Source organism: Asparagus officinalis, unplaced genomic scaffold (assembly GCF_001876935.1).
Source record: "Asparagus officinalis unplaced genomic scaffold, Aspof.V1 AsparagusV1_Un170, whole genome shotgun sequence".
Taxonomy (NCBI): Eukaryota; Viridiplantae; Streptophyta; class Magnoliopsida; order Asparagales; family Asparagaceae; genus Asparagus; species Asparagus officinalis.
In genome coordinates, this window is record NW_017972436.1 from 109396 (window position 1) to 125745 (window position 16350).

At 33.0% G+C, this 16350-nt stretch overlaps 1 long non-coding RNA gene across 2 annotated transcripts; it reads left to right on the top strand.

Annotated features, from left to right (window-relative positions):
• The first annotated feature begins 12187 nt into the window (after positions 1-12187).
• On the top strand, positions 12188-14613 carry LOC109827380. Of its 2 annotated transcripts, XR_002243413.1 has the most exons (3): positions 12199-12705; positions 12800-12931; positions 14004-14613. It is a non-coding gene; the product is annotated as an uncharacterized LOC109827380 (long non-coding RNA). The 2 variants fall into 2 exon arrangements; XR_002243412.1 differs by having other exon boundaries at positions 12188-12931.
• The last annotated feature ends 1737 nt before the right edge of the window (positions 14614-16350 follow it).

Below are 16350 nucleotides of genomic sequence, written 5' to 3' on the forward strand. Positions count from 1 at the left end.
TGTAGCTAGTACCTCTGTTGTACTTGTGGATATGATCCACTGCCGAGTCTTATACTTGGGCCCTAGAGTCACACCAAGCGCGTACTTAAATCCTATAAAATATAAATTTATAGAGTAATGTGTATGATTGATACGCATATATGATTTTCACCGGATACACATAAACGGTTATATGTATCGGTAAAATCAGAATGCTATGTGCTTAAGAAATAAATTTTAGTATTTTTCCCATAATGTTAACTTTTAGTCAACTGGTTGACTTTTTGGTCAACAGTTGACTTTTGGTCAACTCATTGACTTTTTGGTCATATGATGACTTATTAGTTAATGATTAGAAAATTACAAAATACCGTATTGATGTGGTATTTTCATTTATGAAATACGAACTTCATTATACCTTGATTAATGAGACATGAGATGAGTCATTAAGGTGGTATGGTTTGGAAACATGGTTTTAGCACATAGTTTTGATTCTTCATGATTCATGACATGACTCATGAGATGAGTCATTGCATGACTCATGAAAGAATCATTGTTTTGATGACTCATGGTGTGACTCATAGGATGAGTCATTCATGTCATGACATATTCTTCCTCTATAAATATGAGCTCTCTTTCTTCTTTCATGGTTAATGGAAAAATGAAATAAATGGTTTATTCATAGTTGCTTTCCATAAAAGAAAAGAAGAGAGATCTACCTCTTACAAAACTCTAGCAATCTTTGAGTAAGAGAAAGTAGTAGGATTTTAAAGTACCCCGAGGTGGATATCTTGCCTTGTGCCTCAAGAAGACTCCGATTTTATCAAGCTCACTTGAAGACTTGGAGATCCACTACGAGGAGATTTACTACTACAAGGAGCAAGAGCTAGGGGTTGTTCGATCTTCCATCGAATCACACTTCAAAAGTATGACTTTATAACCATTGTATGCTCTCTTTAATATAGGGATCATGTTAGATTTAATTAGGATGGTCCTATTTTGTATTTCATGCTCTCTACATGCTTAGTAATTTTTGTACATACATGTCTTCTGCTGCGTATTATGCATGTAGACATAGCATGAATTTCCTTCAGATTGTCGGTGGTGGACACGGATAAGAGTCATCGATGAAACCTTCAATGCTATATCCTTCCAGGGTGGCGACAAACTGAAGTTGCTACGATAGGAAGTTTGTGGCAGTGAGTTTAAGGTAGTGATTAAGATTGACCGCAAGAAGTGGCTTGGCGGTCTCATGTGGGTTGGGTACCATGCCGCACAGAGCAGCGGTGGTGGAAGAAGTTTTGTTGTCAGTCAACATGGAGAAAGAGAAAGAGGGTTGGCGGCTGATCGATTGGGAGAACAGGGGAAGGAGATATGGTTAGGTCTCAGATCTTTGGTGCTCTGATATGATGAAGAGATAAAAGGAAGAATATAATTTTCGAATTAAATTGATATAAGGAGAATACAAGAGTATTTATAGATCTCACAGGTAGAGACCTATTAGGTAACAACTATACATGGTATGTAGATTATAAGGTAACAATAAAACATGGTAATAAGATAAACAAGGTGTTAGGTCCTTTTGTTTTGATGATGATTTATAAACAATTTACATCTAATGTTGTTTGTCTAGTGTTTGTATTTTGTATCTATTCTAGACAAACAATATATTGGAGGATGGATGGAACTGAGCTTCAACGATCATATCCAATGGAGGTTAGCGGAATTATGGTATGAAGCCTTGCAATTCAAGTTAAAGATCCAAGTTCCCGCTTCATTCGCAAGTGTACTAAGATAGAGCTTCGTTGAAGATCACAAGCTTGGGTATATGAAAATATTGAATTATTTGTTTATGGACTTCATAACAATATTTTATATCAATTTATTAAGTCTATAAAATCATTTTACAAAAGTTTTAATATTGTGTTTATGTCAAATGACAAAATTATGTATGTTTATTTTTCATGTTTTTGGACATATTTTAAAAATGATGAGTTTTCACTATTGATAAGTGCAATTCTAAAAATTCTTTTTGTAACATGTTCATTTACATGTTTACAATGATTTTCCAAAGTTTTATATTTTTTAGAATTTATTTGCTATTTTTAAAGACACTTCAAAAGTTAGTTTTACTATTTGATTCAGGCTGATAACCTGTTATCAGTCGACTGATAAGTCGACTGATGACATTAGTCAATTGATGTGTCGACTGAAGAATATGCCTGGAATCAATAAAAAATTTCTGTTTCATTTTGGTCGACTGACCAGTCGATTGATGATCCATCAGTCGACTGATAAATGTCGTCAGTCGACTGATGAGTTGGAAAATGCCTGTAATAGTCAGCTCATTAGTCGACTGATCAGTCAACCGACGACAGTAACGACTAGTTTTTTGTTTCCGTTATTTTTTTTTTTGCTGGGTTTCACTTGGGTTTTGGGCTTTGTTTCTTGATCCTATATATACCCCTTGCCCTCTAACATTCTGAAGCAATTAGGAAAAGTTTTAAAAAGAGGTTTAACAAGTTTAAATGGTGTTTAGTGTTTGTTTCAAGTTTGAGTTTTGAGTTTCAAGTTTGTGAATCAATTTTCACAAGAGCTAGAAGAGATCATCCTTTGGTGTTTGAGCTTCAACTCATCTCTCTCTCACTCTTGTCATTTATTGGAGAAGTTTTCTAACTCAATCTAGCTTTGCATTTATATATAATTGTTTGATTATCATTTCTAAGCTAGTGTTTATATTGAGTTTAGTTTGATTTTGATTTATTGAATCTCATTGTTAATTGTATATAAATTGACAACCAAAGGTGGTTTCAGTATAGTAAACCTATTTTAATTGTGGTTTCTATGAAAAAACCCTGAATATGAATTAAGTATCAAAAATTATAGGGTTAACTGCGGATAGATCCTTGTACTGTCACTCGATTACAGATGGACCCCATGCAATTTATAGTTGCAGAAAGACCCTAAGTGAAAATTTTGATTCTTTTACCCGTGGAGAATGAAAAAAATTATATTTTGACAAATAGACCTCCAGAAGGTAATAGAGTAATAATAAAAAAATCGCTCAGGGGACCTATCCACAATCGGGCTATAGTACAGAGTGTCTATCCACAATAATATAAATACATGACATGAATTTGCAATTGGGCTGCCGTACAGGGTTCCATTCGTAATTAACCCAAATGTATAAGGTTTAGAAAGAATATTGCTACTCTTTCAAATAATTCTCTGGTTAGCCATTATCCTACAAAGAAAAACTTAGTAATAAAAACACATACTCGTAACTTGGAGCACCAAAATCTATGCTCTTCTCCATCATATGAGTGAGTAACTTCGGGAACATCATCCCCATTAAAAACAGATTAGTATATAAGATGGAACTTTGTTTGGTGGGGGGTGATTAATTGGTGAGACTTGTGATCAAAAACATGCCGGCCAGACATTGATCTGTAGAGCATGTATAGATCTTGCCCATTTCCTCGCTGTGCTTAAAGCTAGACAACAACTGAAGTAGGAAAATAGAAACAAATCAAGCCCAGAGTTCTCAATTCTGATTCAACTAGACAATCGGTAATCTCTTTTCACAGAAGTTCATGCAAATTTCTGTTATAGTGCATTAGTCTGAGATTCCTTCCTCCTTATGCAGAAGTTAATTTTTGTCAATCCATTAAAAGATGCTCATAATATCTATACGGTAATTGTACACGGCTTCTATCCACTTCTCTATACTTAACAGAGAATCCAAAGAATTACTGTTTATGTTACAGTAAACACTACAGTATATTGTTAGATTTTAGTGGCCCACGTTTTGTTTTAACCAACTTTAGTGGTCAAGTTATTTTTTTTTTCACGTTTTTAGTTAGTTTAAGAAACTGATCATCTTTTATTTAGTTATATAACTACTCACGTTTTTATGCCAAATTCCTATTGATCAATTAAGATAACTACTTACGTTGATGGAGTGTGAGTGATTATTCTATTTAAAGGCTTGGTCATCTCTCTACCTAGTATGTGAAAATTTTCTCTCCATCAAGAAAATTTCGGAAAAGCTCAAGAGGGTTAAGGGAGAGAAACTCAAGTCTTCAAGGTTGTTTCTCTTGCAATCAATTTCTCTTCAAGCTTTAAATCATGGATCAAGATACATTTTTTCTTAATTAATTGTTCATAGTAAAAATCATTTGTTCTAAGATCTTGGTATAATGATAATCAAATCAAAATCGAAGTTTAGATTGATTTGCCTAAATATAAATTAAGGTTACATGTGGTATCAAAGCCTTGATTAAAGAACTTATGATTTTCCATTATGATTCTTGTTTCTTGTCAAATAATTCCATTACTGTTAATTAAATGTTTAAAATTCTGTAAATTTTTTCCCGCTAATTATTGAATATTATTTTCTTTGATAATTTCGTATTAAAGTGAATACATAATCAATTACTGCAAATTCGGATCTGTGAAATTCGGAACTGACTGTCCATTCATTACGTATACATATTTTGATTATACTAAATACTTTAGGTGTAATAGCCTAGTGGTAAGGCTTGAGGGTTTGGCCTACAGGTCAGGTGATCAAACCCCTAGGGTTACACCATATATTAAAAGTCTTTGATGGGCTTGAGGTCTCTGATTTCTAGTGATGTTTTTTCTCCCGCATGATATTTCTGTTTATGTCAATGCATTAATTATGCATGGATTGTTAATCTTCATGGACTGCTATTTGCGGGCTTGTTACAACGTTATTGTCTAGATTCCATTATACAATTTGAAATTTATATTTTTCATGGATGGTTTGTTAGTCACCAAAGTGGCCATACCTTGAAGTTCCATGCTTATCAAATTGTAATAATATAATTTCAATTACTCATGATTAAGTGATGCTACTAATGAAATGACATAAACGTATATATATGTTGTCATGAGTAAATTGAGGTTTATTGATTATAAAATATTTAAGAATCGCCCAAAGGTTGATTGGAAAATTTTATAATCTATAAAGTCTCTGATTTCTAGTGATGTTTTTGCTCCTGTATGATATTTCTGTTTATGTCAATGCACTAATTATGCATGGATTGTTAATCTTCATGGACTGCTATTTGCTGGCTTGTTACAACGTTATTGTCTAGATTCCATTATACAATTTGAAATTTATATTTTTTATGGATGGTTTGTTAGTCACCAAAGTGGCCAGACCTTGAAGTTCCATGCTTATCAAATTGTAATAATATAATTTCAATTACTCATGATTAAATGATGCTACTAATGAAATGACATAAGCGTATATATATGTTATCATGAGTAATTTGAGGTTTATTGATTATAAAATATTTAAGAATCGCCCAAAGGTTGATTGGTAAATTTTATAATCTATAAACATGACTGTGGTTAATTAATATATCTGATTAGATATGTTTAGAATATCCAAAGATAGCAAGCATGTCTAATTGGAGTATATATAATTGCCAATCATATGAAATAAAACTAAGCATCAATTATGTTCACTGTTGTACACTGATGGGTCACCCAAAGGAGAACTTCGATGTACGTTTATTGTTTAATTTGAATGTTATCTAAATATGTATTATTAAGTTTAAGTTTATGACTCAAAGCATTAATATGCCAGTGTTCTATATATTTGCAGCACCTATTTCTCTTCATTCGCAAGCCTCGTCTATTGTAAAGTACAACGGGCTTAATTTTGATAGTACAACTCATCGACGTTGCCGTCGGAGTAACCTATCGGCTGCTCACATGGGTTCTCAGGTATAACGCGTTCGTCTGTCCGACGCGTCTTCTTCTGAGTAAACATTGCCATGTTGGCCTCTGTAAGAGTCGCACGTTTGGAATCACTCCTTTGTGAGGGTGAAACCTTGACGAGCTCTTGGTAATTGGAGTATATATAATTGCCAATCATATGAAATAAAACTAAGCATCAATTATGTTCACTGTTGTACACTGATGGGTCACCCAAAGGAGAACTTCGATGTAGGTTTATTGTTTAATTTGAATATTATCCAAATATGTATTATTAAGTTTAAGTTTATGACTCAAAGCATTAATATGCCAGTGTTCTATATATTTGCAGCACCTATTTCTCTTCATTCGCAAGCCTCGTCTATTGTAAAGTACAACGGGCTTAATTTTCATGAATGGAGTGAACAAGTTCAGTTTCACCTAGGTGTTCTGGATCTTGATTCAACACTCCTGTATGACAAGCCTGCTGCTATTACTGATTCTAACAATGCTGATGAAATATTTTTTCATGATGCTTGGGAAAAATCAAATAGACTTAGCTTAATGTTCATGCGGATGACGATAGAAAACAACATTAAGTCCACAATTCCTAAGACTCAAAGGAATTTATGAAATTTGTGGAAGATCTCTCTCAATCTGACTCTACTGATAAGTCAATAGTAGGGACATTAATGGGTGCGTTGACCACCATGAAGTTCGATGGTTCTCGTACCATACATGAGCATGTCACTGAAATGACAAACACAGCAGCAAGATTGAGATATATGGGAATGGAAGTGAGTGAAAGTTTTCTTGTGTAGTTTATCATAAACTCCTTGCCTTCTGAGTATGGTTCATTCCAAATAAACTACAATACTATAAAAGATAAGTGGAATGTGACTGAATTGGCCTTCTGAGTATGGTTCATTCCAAATAAACTACAATACTATAAAAGATAAGTGGAATGTGACTGAATTGCAAAGTATGCTCATTCGATAAGTGGAATGTGACTGAATTGCAAAGTATGCTCATTCAAGAGGAAGCAAGGCTTAAGAAATAAGGAACTCACTCAATTAATCTCATGGGGTCATCAAGGAGCTGGAAAGAAACCAGGAAAGTATAATGGAAAGGGCAAGAAAAGAGCACTAAAAGATAATGTGTCTCCTGTCCAAATCCACGAGAATGAACGAAAGAACGATAAGTGTCATTTCTGCAAAAAGCCTGGACACTATCAGAAAGATTGCCTGAAACGTAAGGCATGATTCGAAAAGAAAGGTAAACCTCTTATTTTTGTATGTTTTGAATCAAACCTAACAGAAGTTCCTTATAATACTTGGTGGATTGACTGTGGTTCTACCACTCATGTTTCAAATACGATGCATAGATTCCTTACGACCCAAACCATAAATCAAAATGAAAATTTTATCTTCATGAGAAATCGAGTCAAAGCTCCAGTTGAGGCCATTGGAACCTACCGCTTGTTTTTAGACACTGGACATCATTTAGATCTTTTACAAATCCTTTATATTCATACTATTTCTCGCAACTTAGTTTCTTTGTCTAAACTTGATGTCGCTGGATACTCTTTTAAATTTGGAAATGAATATTTCAGTTTGTTTAAGCATAGTCATCTTATTGTTTCTGGTGTTCTCTCTGATGGTTTATACAAATTAAAGCTTGATAATCTTTTTGCTGAAACTCTGTTAACCTTGCATCATAATGTTGGAACTAAACGAAGTTTAGTGGATGAAAGTTCAGCTTATTTGTGGCATAAACATTTGGGACATATTTCCAAAGAAAGAATACAGAGATTGGTAAAAAATGAATCCTTCCTAATTTGGATTTTACCGATCTTGGTATTTGTGTGGATTGTATTAAAGGAAAACATACAAATCATACAATTAAGAAAGCCGCCATAAGAAGCACACTGCTCCTTGAAATAATACACACTGATATATGTGGACCTTTTGATGCTCCATCCTTTAATAAAGAAAAATATTTTATCACCTTTATTGATGATTTTTCACGTTATGGATATGTCTATTTGTTGCATGAAAAATCTCAATCAGTAGATGCCCTAGAGGTATTTATTAATGAGGTTGAAAGACAATTAGACAAAAAGGTGAAAATTATTAGGTCTGATAGGGGTGATGAATTTTATGGAAAATATAACGAAACATGATAATGCCCTGGTCCATTTGCTAAATTTCTTAAAAAGCGTGGCATATGCACTCAATACACTATGCCAGGTACACCGTAACAAAATGGTGTTGCAGAAAGGCGTAATCGTACACTAATGGACATGGTTAGGAGTATGTTAAGTTATTCTTCTTTACCCTTATTATTGTGAATGTATGCTTTAAAAACCGTAATGTATTTATTAAACAGGGTTCCTAGTAAGGCAGTTCCAAAGACTCCTTTCGAACTGTGGACAGGAAGAAAGCCCAGTTTGAGACACCTGTATGAGCTTGTCCTGCAGAAATACAAATTTATAATCCACATGAAAAGAAACTGGACTCAAGAACAACCAGTGATTTCTTCATTGGTTATCCAGAAAAATCTAAAGGGTATAGATTTTATTGTCCTAGAAGAACAACCAGTGATTTCTTCATTGGTTATCCAGAAAAATCTAAAGGGTATAGATTTTATTGTCCTAGTCATAGTACAAAAATTATTGAAACTGGAAATGCCAAGTTTGTTAAGAATGGTGATATTAGTGGGAGTATGGAACCACGTAAAGTGGAAATCCAAGAAGTTAAAATGAATGTTCCTTTGCCTCTAACTTCTTCTCAAATTGTTGTTCCTACAGTTGTTGAACAGTTTAACGACTTTCAAGTACAACAAATAAATGATCAAACACTCCATGAAGACGTTGTTACCAATGAACCTGCAATAGATATACCCCATGAAGAAGTAGCATTAAGAAGGTCTCAAAGATAGAAAGAATATGCTATTTCTGATGATTATGTGGTTTATCTACAAGAGTCAGAACATGACTTTAGAATTGATGAAGATCCGGTTTCATTTTCACAGGCCATGAAAAGTCATAATTCTGATAAATGGTTTGATGCCATGAAAGATGAGTTGAAATCAATAGAGCATAATGAAGTTTGGGATCTTGTAGAATTGCCTAAAGGTTGTAAAAGAGTTGGGTGTAAATGGATCTTTAAGACCAAACACGACTCAAATGGCAATATCGAACGATACAAGGCTAGACTCGTTGCCAAAGGTTTTACTCAGAAGGATGATATTGACTATAAAGAAACATTTGCTCCTGTTTCGAAAAAGGATTCATTTAGAATTGTTATGGCTATGGTGGCTCATTATGACTTATAGCTACATCAAATGGATATGAAAACTGCTTTTCTAAATGAAAATTTAGATGAAGAAGTTTACATGGACCAACCCGAGGGTTTTTCAGTTGAAGGAAAGGAACACATGGTGTGTAAGCTTAAGAGGTCAATATACGGACTTAAACAAGCTTCCCGACAATGGTATCTTAAGTTTAATGATACTATCACATCTTTTGGATTTAAAGAAAACATCATTGATCGATGTATATATCTAAAGATCAGTGGGAGCAAGTTTATATTTCTGATTCTGTATGTTGATGATATCTTGCTTGCTGCTAATGATCTTGGCTTGTTACACGAGACCAAAAAAATTTCTCTCTAAGAACTTCGAAATGAAAGATATGGGTGAGGCATCTTATGTGATTGGAATTGAAATATTCCGTGACAAATCATAAGGATTGTTAGGGTTGTCTCAGAAATCATATATTAATAAAGTTCTAGAGAGATTCAAGATGGAAAAAATGCTCTGCATCTATTGTTCCAATTCAGAAAGAAGATAAATTTAGTCTCATGCAATGTCCAAAGAATGAATTGGAACACAAACAAATGGAACAAATTCCTTATGCATCTATCGTTGGGAGCTTGATGTATGCTTAGGTTTGTACAAGACTTGACATTAGTTTTGTTGTCGGAATGCTGGGTAGATATCAAAGTAATCCAGGATTGGATCATTGGAAAGCTGCAAAGAAGGTATTGAGATACTTGCAAGGAACAAAGGATCATATGCTCACTTATAGGAGATCTGATCACCTTGAGGTGATTGGATATTCAGATTCAGATTTTGCTGGATGTTTGGATACTAGAAAATCCATATTTGGATACTTGTTCCTTTTAGCTGGAGGAGTGATCTCATGGAAAAGTGCGAAGCAGTCTGTCATTGCTGCATCTACTATGGAGGCTGAGTTCGTGGCATGCTTTGAGGCCACTGTTCATGGATTATGGTTGCGAAATTTTATTTCAGGACTTGGAATTGTTAATAGTATTGCCAAGCCGTTGATAATTTATTGTGATAATACTGCAACAGTCTTCTTTTCTAAAAACGACAAGTATTCGAAAGGTGCTAAACATATGGAATTAAAATACTTTGTCGTTAAAGAAGAAGTTCAGAAATAAAGAGTGTCAATTGAACATATTAGCACAAATCTCATGGTTGCGGATCCGTTAACAAAAGAATTGCCACCAAAGATATTTACTAAACATGTCGAAAGAATGGGCATTATTGAAAATTATCATTGACTTTTATGTAAGGTTTATGTTCTTTATATATTTGACACTTTGAGCTCATCTAAACAGTGTTTCTAATATATTAATGCATCCTTTTTATTGTTGTAGTATATGCATGAATGATTATGTAAATATTAACAGGATATGTCTCTGACAAGGACATTATTGTTGGACCATTATGATAAGTCTCATTATAGATCATGTTTAGTTTAAAACTAATATTGGGATGCATGGAAGGGACTATGTCAATTTAATTACGTACGACCGCCATGATCCTTATTAGTTTTATACTTAATGATGATTGATGGTTTGATCAATATGATGATGGAATTAGCCCTTATTAGTTTTATACTTAATGATGATTGATGGTTTGATCAATATGATGATGGAATTAGCTTACACTATACATATTATATTGTATTATTAAAATGATTGATGGTTTGATCAATATGATGATGGAATTAGCTTACACTATACATATTATATTGTATTATTAAAACATGATGTTAAATTATAAAACATGTGCCAAGTGGGAGAATGTTAGATTTTAGTGGCCCACGTTTTGTTTTAACCAACTTTAGTGATCAAGTTATTTTTTTCTCACGTTTTTAGTTAGTTTAAGAAACTGGTCATGTTTTATATAGTTATATAGCTACTCACGTTTTTATGTCAAATTCATATTGATCAATTAAGATAACTACTTACGTTGATGGAGTGTGAGTGATTATTCTATTTAAAGGCTTGGTCCTCTCTCTACCTAGTATGTGAAAATTTTCTCTCCATCAAGAAAATTTCGGAAAAGCTCAAGAGGGTTAAGGGAGAGAAACTCAAGTCTTCAAGGTTGTTCCTCTTGCAATCAATTTCTCTTCAAGCTTTAAATCTTGGATCAATGTACGTTTTTTCTTAATTAATTGTTCATAGTGAAAATCATTTGTTCTAAGATCTTGGTATAATGATAATCAAATGAAAATCATTTGTTCTAAGATCTTGGTATAATGATAATCAAATCAAAATCGAAGTTTAGATTGATTTGCCTAAATATAAATTAATTGGTATAATGATAATCAAATCAAAATCGAAGTTTAGATTGATTTGCCTAAATATAAATTAAGGTTACATATATATACTATAGCGCGAACAATAAATCAAACCGGGTCTCTCTAGACTTGAAGTTACTGTTTATACTACAATATTTTACTGTAACATAAATAGTAAGTCAAATATTACTATTCATACTACAATATTTACTATATCATAAACAACGAAACAAATCAAATGTATTAAAACTTAGGTCCTTTTTTAAGCATAGAAGAGCAAATATGATTTCTAAACAAATGTATTAAAATTTGGATCTCTCTTTAAGTATAGAGGAGTAGATATGATTTCTGATTTTAAGTATACAATAATTAAAATTAAATGTATTAAAACTTAGATGGAGACATGTTTAAAATGTAGTGCTTAAAAAAATAGGGGGCCCTGCTTTACACGGGGTAAGATGAAAATACATAGAGCTCATCAAGATTCATAATTTCTAATAACAATTAATAAAAAAAAGGATCGCATATTTCCCTCTTGTACAAACTTTATTGTCTATTTAATGTTACTCTTAAAGATTTATGATAAAAATTGGCTCGGCCAATAATACATACAATGATACTCTTGAATATTGTCTACTATATTAGATTATTTTCTAGAAGCGTTGAATCTACCATATAGTTATTCAAGTTAAAGTTTTAAGGAAAAATTACTTCAAGGCCCCAGAAATGAAAATCTAATGTGTCCCAGCCCTCTGTACTATTTCTAATATGTATAGCCCCACAACTAAAAGGTAAATGCAATTCAGCCCTTTTTACAAATTCCAAGAGAATATATCTCAAAAAACCCCAAACTACCCTCTTCTTCTTCTTCATATCCTTCTTCTTCTTCATATCCTTCTTCTTCAAATCTTCAGATCTTCTTCTTCAGAAGGTTGTGAGAGGAAAAGAAAAAACCCTCCTCTCAATTCCATGGCCGACGACATCGCCGCCGTTCTCAGCGATGTCGACGATGAAGATGCCTCCCCGGTCCCCGCCTCGGATGAACAACAACAACGAATACGCCACTGTATTCGCCACTGTGATGAACAACACTTCCTCCTCGGATGAACAGCACTCTCCTCTCAGTTCCTTACCCTCCTCTTCTCCCGCTCTCCCTCTCGCTTCCCCTCGCTCCCCAAAACCCCGAACCCTAGGCTCCCCTCCTCATCTCTCCTCGTTAGGGCGAAATCGAAGCTCAACGGAGCCCAAAACCCTAAGAAATCGAATTGTCGAGGAGGAGGAAGAGGTGGAGGAGGACTTGCCATGGATTCAGGATTTTCCCTCATCAAATTTAAGTGGGAAGGATTTCGGATCCAATTCGAAATCCTTCCCAAAGCACTCAAGTTAATCTCAAGATTTATTTGATATTCTCCATTAACACAGTCGTTAATTACCCATTAATCTAATCCTATCTTTACATGGATATATGATATTCAGGTTTTTGGATATGCTCGAAGATTTGCCAAACTTGGAATTGCAAATGCTCTCATTGGTGTACTCCGGGGAGGAGAACCCAGTTCATCTAGTTTAATTTCAGCATGCATAGCTTTAAAGGCAGTTGCTGTTAATGTATGTTTCTTTAGCCTGTTCTTTAAAAATCACAGGCAACATGAAAAGATTGTCTTAAGATAGTGACTCGATATCCATGAATCGCTTTTGAATTGTCACTTTATTCTTGTACATAATCATTCTTCTGTTTATCATTGAACAACACTTGAATTTTAAATGGTAGTTTCAACCATTAAGCGGCACATTCTCGATATCAGCTTTTGTAGACTTTCAGTAGGTTGCTTGCAGTCATGGTTTAGATCACAAAAGTCAATGTCTATACATCTGCATGTTAGCTAGCTATTATTGGCTATGACATTTTTCTTCAAACACCAGTTGAATTGTTAAAAATGTATGTACCAGAACTAAGCTTAGTGCTATAGTCCCAAATAAATATAGTTACTAGTCTTAGTTGTTATAGCTATAATGAGGGACTGTGAGGATGTAGGTTTGGTTTTATGCTCTTGCTTTATGATTGAACGAAAGTATTCATTGAAGAATAAAGTGAATTTATGTTACTTCAATTTTTATAGTGGTGTGTCATGTTTTGCAGTCTTAGTAATGTGATTGATATTTGGTAAATTGGAGTGATAAATGATGGCTTGTGATATATGTGGAGAAGAAGCAATTCCTTGATATCAAATTTAGAAGGCGCTATTACCGTTTGAATTAGACAGATATAAAGATATATAGTTTAACTTGCATGTACACACACTTACAATGTTTACATATGAAAACTATCTGCTTCAGATAAAGATATAAATGATATAAATGATGGCTTGTGATATTCAGTAGATTAATTATTAAGTTTTACCTAATACAAATGAACTATAGCAAATTAACTGTTAATGTTTACCTATTCCATGTTAAGTATAATGGAGTAAGTGTTAACTTTTTTCTTTTAAATGTTAAGTTTTGTTAATTAGCTGTTAAGTTTTACCTATTACATGTGAACTATAGCCGATTAACTGTTAAAGTTTAGTTATTCTATCTAAGTATAATTGAGTAATTGTTATCTTTATTCTTTTAAATGTTTAGTTTTGTAGATTAATTATTACGTTTTACCTAATATATGCATCCTATCCTTTTGCAGTTTGGCTTTGTACTTGTATAATGTTATGTGGTTACATACTTACATCCTCAAAAAATTTGTAAGAAGCTAAGACAACAAGGAATTGATGGGCCAAAACCCTCTTTCCTCCATGGTAATTTAAAGGACATGAAGATGTTGGCTATGGAGGAGGAGAGGAGAGATGGAGGAGCAATAATACACTATTATACTCCGCTTCCATACTTTGAGAAATGGAGGAAAAGATATGGTATGTGTTCTTAATTGCTTTCTTGTAAGAATCTCAAGGTTTTGGTTTTGGTTTTGGTTTTGGTTAGTCTACATGTCATAGGTCACAAGGAACTGCTCGCTGCCCTCATCCCCTTCAATCGAGCACGAATTTGTAACAACAAGGCTGGCATCATCAACATCAAAAACAAGTGAGTGAGAATAAAGATAAACATCAAATGAGCTCCTGGTGTTTGAAAGATTATAATTTTTTTTCATGCGTCTTGTTTATTTCTGAGATGAGAATGAGTGTATGAAGAGGACTATTGTAAGTGCATGTTATTATTCCTTGAAATCACGCTGATGGAATTTTAAGAACGGTTTTTTAAGGGTCATTAAGAAAATGGAACATCAAAATTTGAGAATATTTTCTCTTGTTTATGTCGAACCTCAGAACCCTATTGATCTCTTGATGTTTTGTTTAATTAACTGAAAGCATATGATAGCAATGGCTGAGGTCTTGAGGTTTTCCTATGTTTTGTTTTGTTTTATTTCTTTCTGTTTTTTAATGTTTTAATGAAAGAAGAGATAATGGTGCGAATGAGAAAAAAATGAGGGGTTGTTGTTGGCAGAGTTAATTTTGGTTTTGACAATGAGGGGTGATAATGACGATGCTGATGATGAAGGCCTGGGAGAAAAGGATTTGCAAGTGTTATGGACTTGGTAGGTTTTTAGAGGGGGTGATAATGACGATCGCATTAATATGTTAACTGTGTTTCTTTAAAGTAAAATGTAAAATGCAGCGATTCTATATCACGCTTATGTGTGAACATTCTCATTTAACATGTTAACCTTAATTGATAAATTAATAACTATATTTAGTAAATTGTTAACTATAATCCATTATTTGTTAACTGTTATTTATAATTTGTTAACTAACACTCTTATCCTGTTAACAATTAATTATTAACTGTTATCTGTAAACTGTTAACTATAATCCATTATTTGTTAACTGTTACTTGTAAACTGGTAACTATAATTCATTATATGTTAACTGTTATTTGTAATATGTTAATGGTAATCATTTAACGTGTATATGACATGAAATTCTTAGTTATCAGTTTACCAAATATAGTTATCAATTTACCAATTAAGATTAACATGTTAACATGTTAAATGAGAACATTCACACATAAGCGTGATATAGAACATGCATGCTGAATTTTACATGTTAAATGAGAACGTTCAGTAGATTAATTATTAAGTTTTACCTAATACATGTGAACTATTGCAAATTAACTGTTAACGTTTACCTGTTCCATGTTAAGTATAGCAGAGTAAGTGTTAATTTTTTTCTTTAAAATGTTAAGTTTTGTTAATTAGTTGTTAAGTTTTACCTATTACATGTGAACTATAGCCGATTAACTGTTAATGTTTAGTTATTCTATCTAAGTATAATTGAGTAATTGTTATCTTTATTCTGTTAAATGTTAAGTTTTGTGTTGTACATGTGAAATATAGATGATTAACTATTAACCTTTAGTTGTTCCATATAAAGTATAATGACGGATACCGACTACAACAATGGCATATACTTATGTTATATGAGTAGCTTAACAAGCGAACAAATAAAGTTAACATATTAGCTGGGTAAATTAACATGGTAACAAAGAAAGTTAACAAGGTATTTATGTAACTTAACAATCTAACTGCGAAAGTTAACATGTTACTTGTGTAACTTAACAAGTTAACAAAGAAAGTTAACAAGTTATCTGTGTAACTTAACAATCTAACTGCTAAAGTTAACATGTTATATGTGTAACTTAACAAGCTACCAAGAAAAGTTAACATGTTATCTGTGTAGCTTAACAAGTTAACAAAAATAGTTAACATGTTATCTGTGTAGCTTAACAATCTACCTGCGAAAGTTAACATGTTATTTGTGTAACTTAACAAGCTACCAAGAAAAGTTAACATGTTACCTGTGTAACTTAACAATCTAACATAGTAACTTAATAAGCTAACAAAAGTATTTCAATAGTTAATGACATATATAAGTATTTAAATAGCTAATAGGACAAATTTGTGCATCAATTTTATATCACATCAAAAGTATTTCAGTTCATATACACAGCTACTACATACATACAAAAGTATTTAGCTA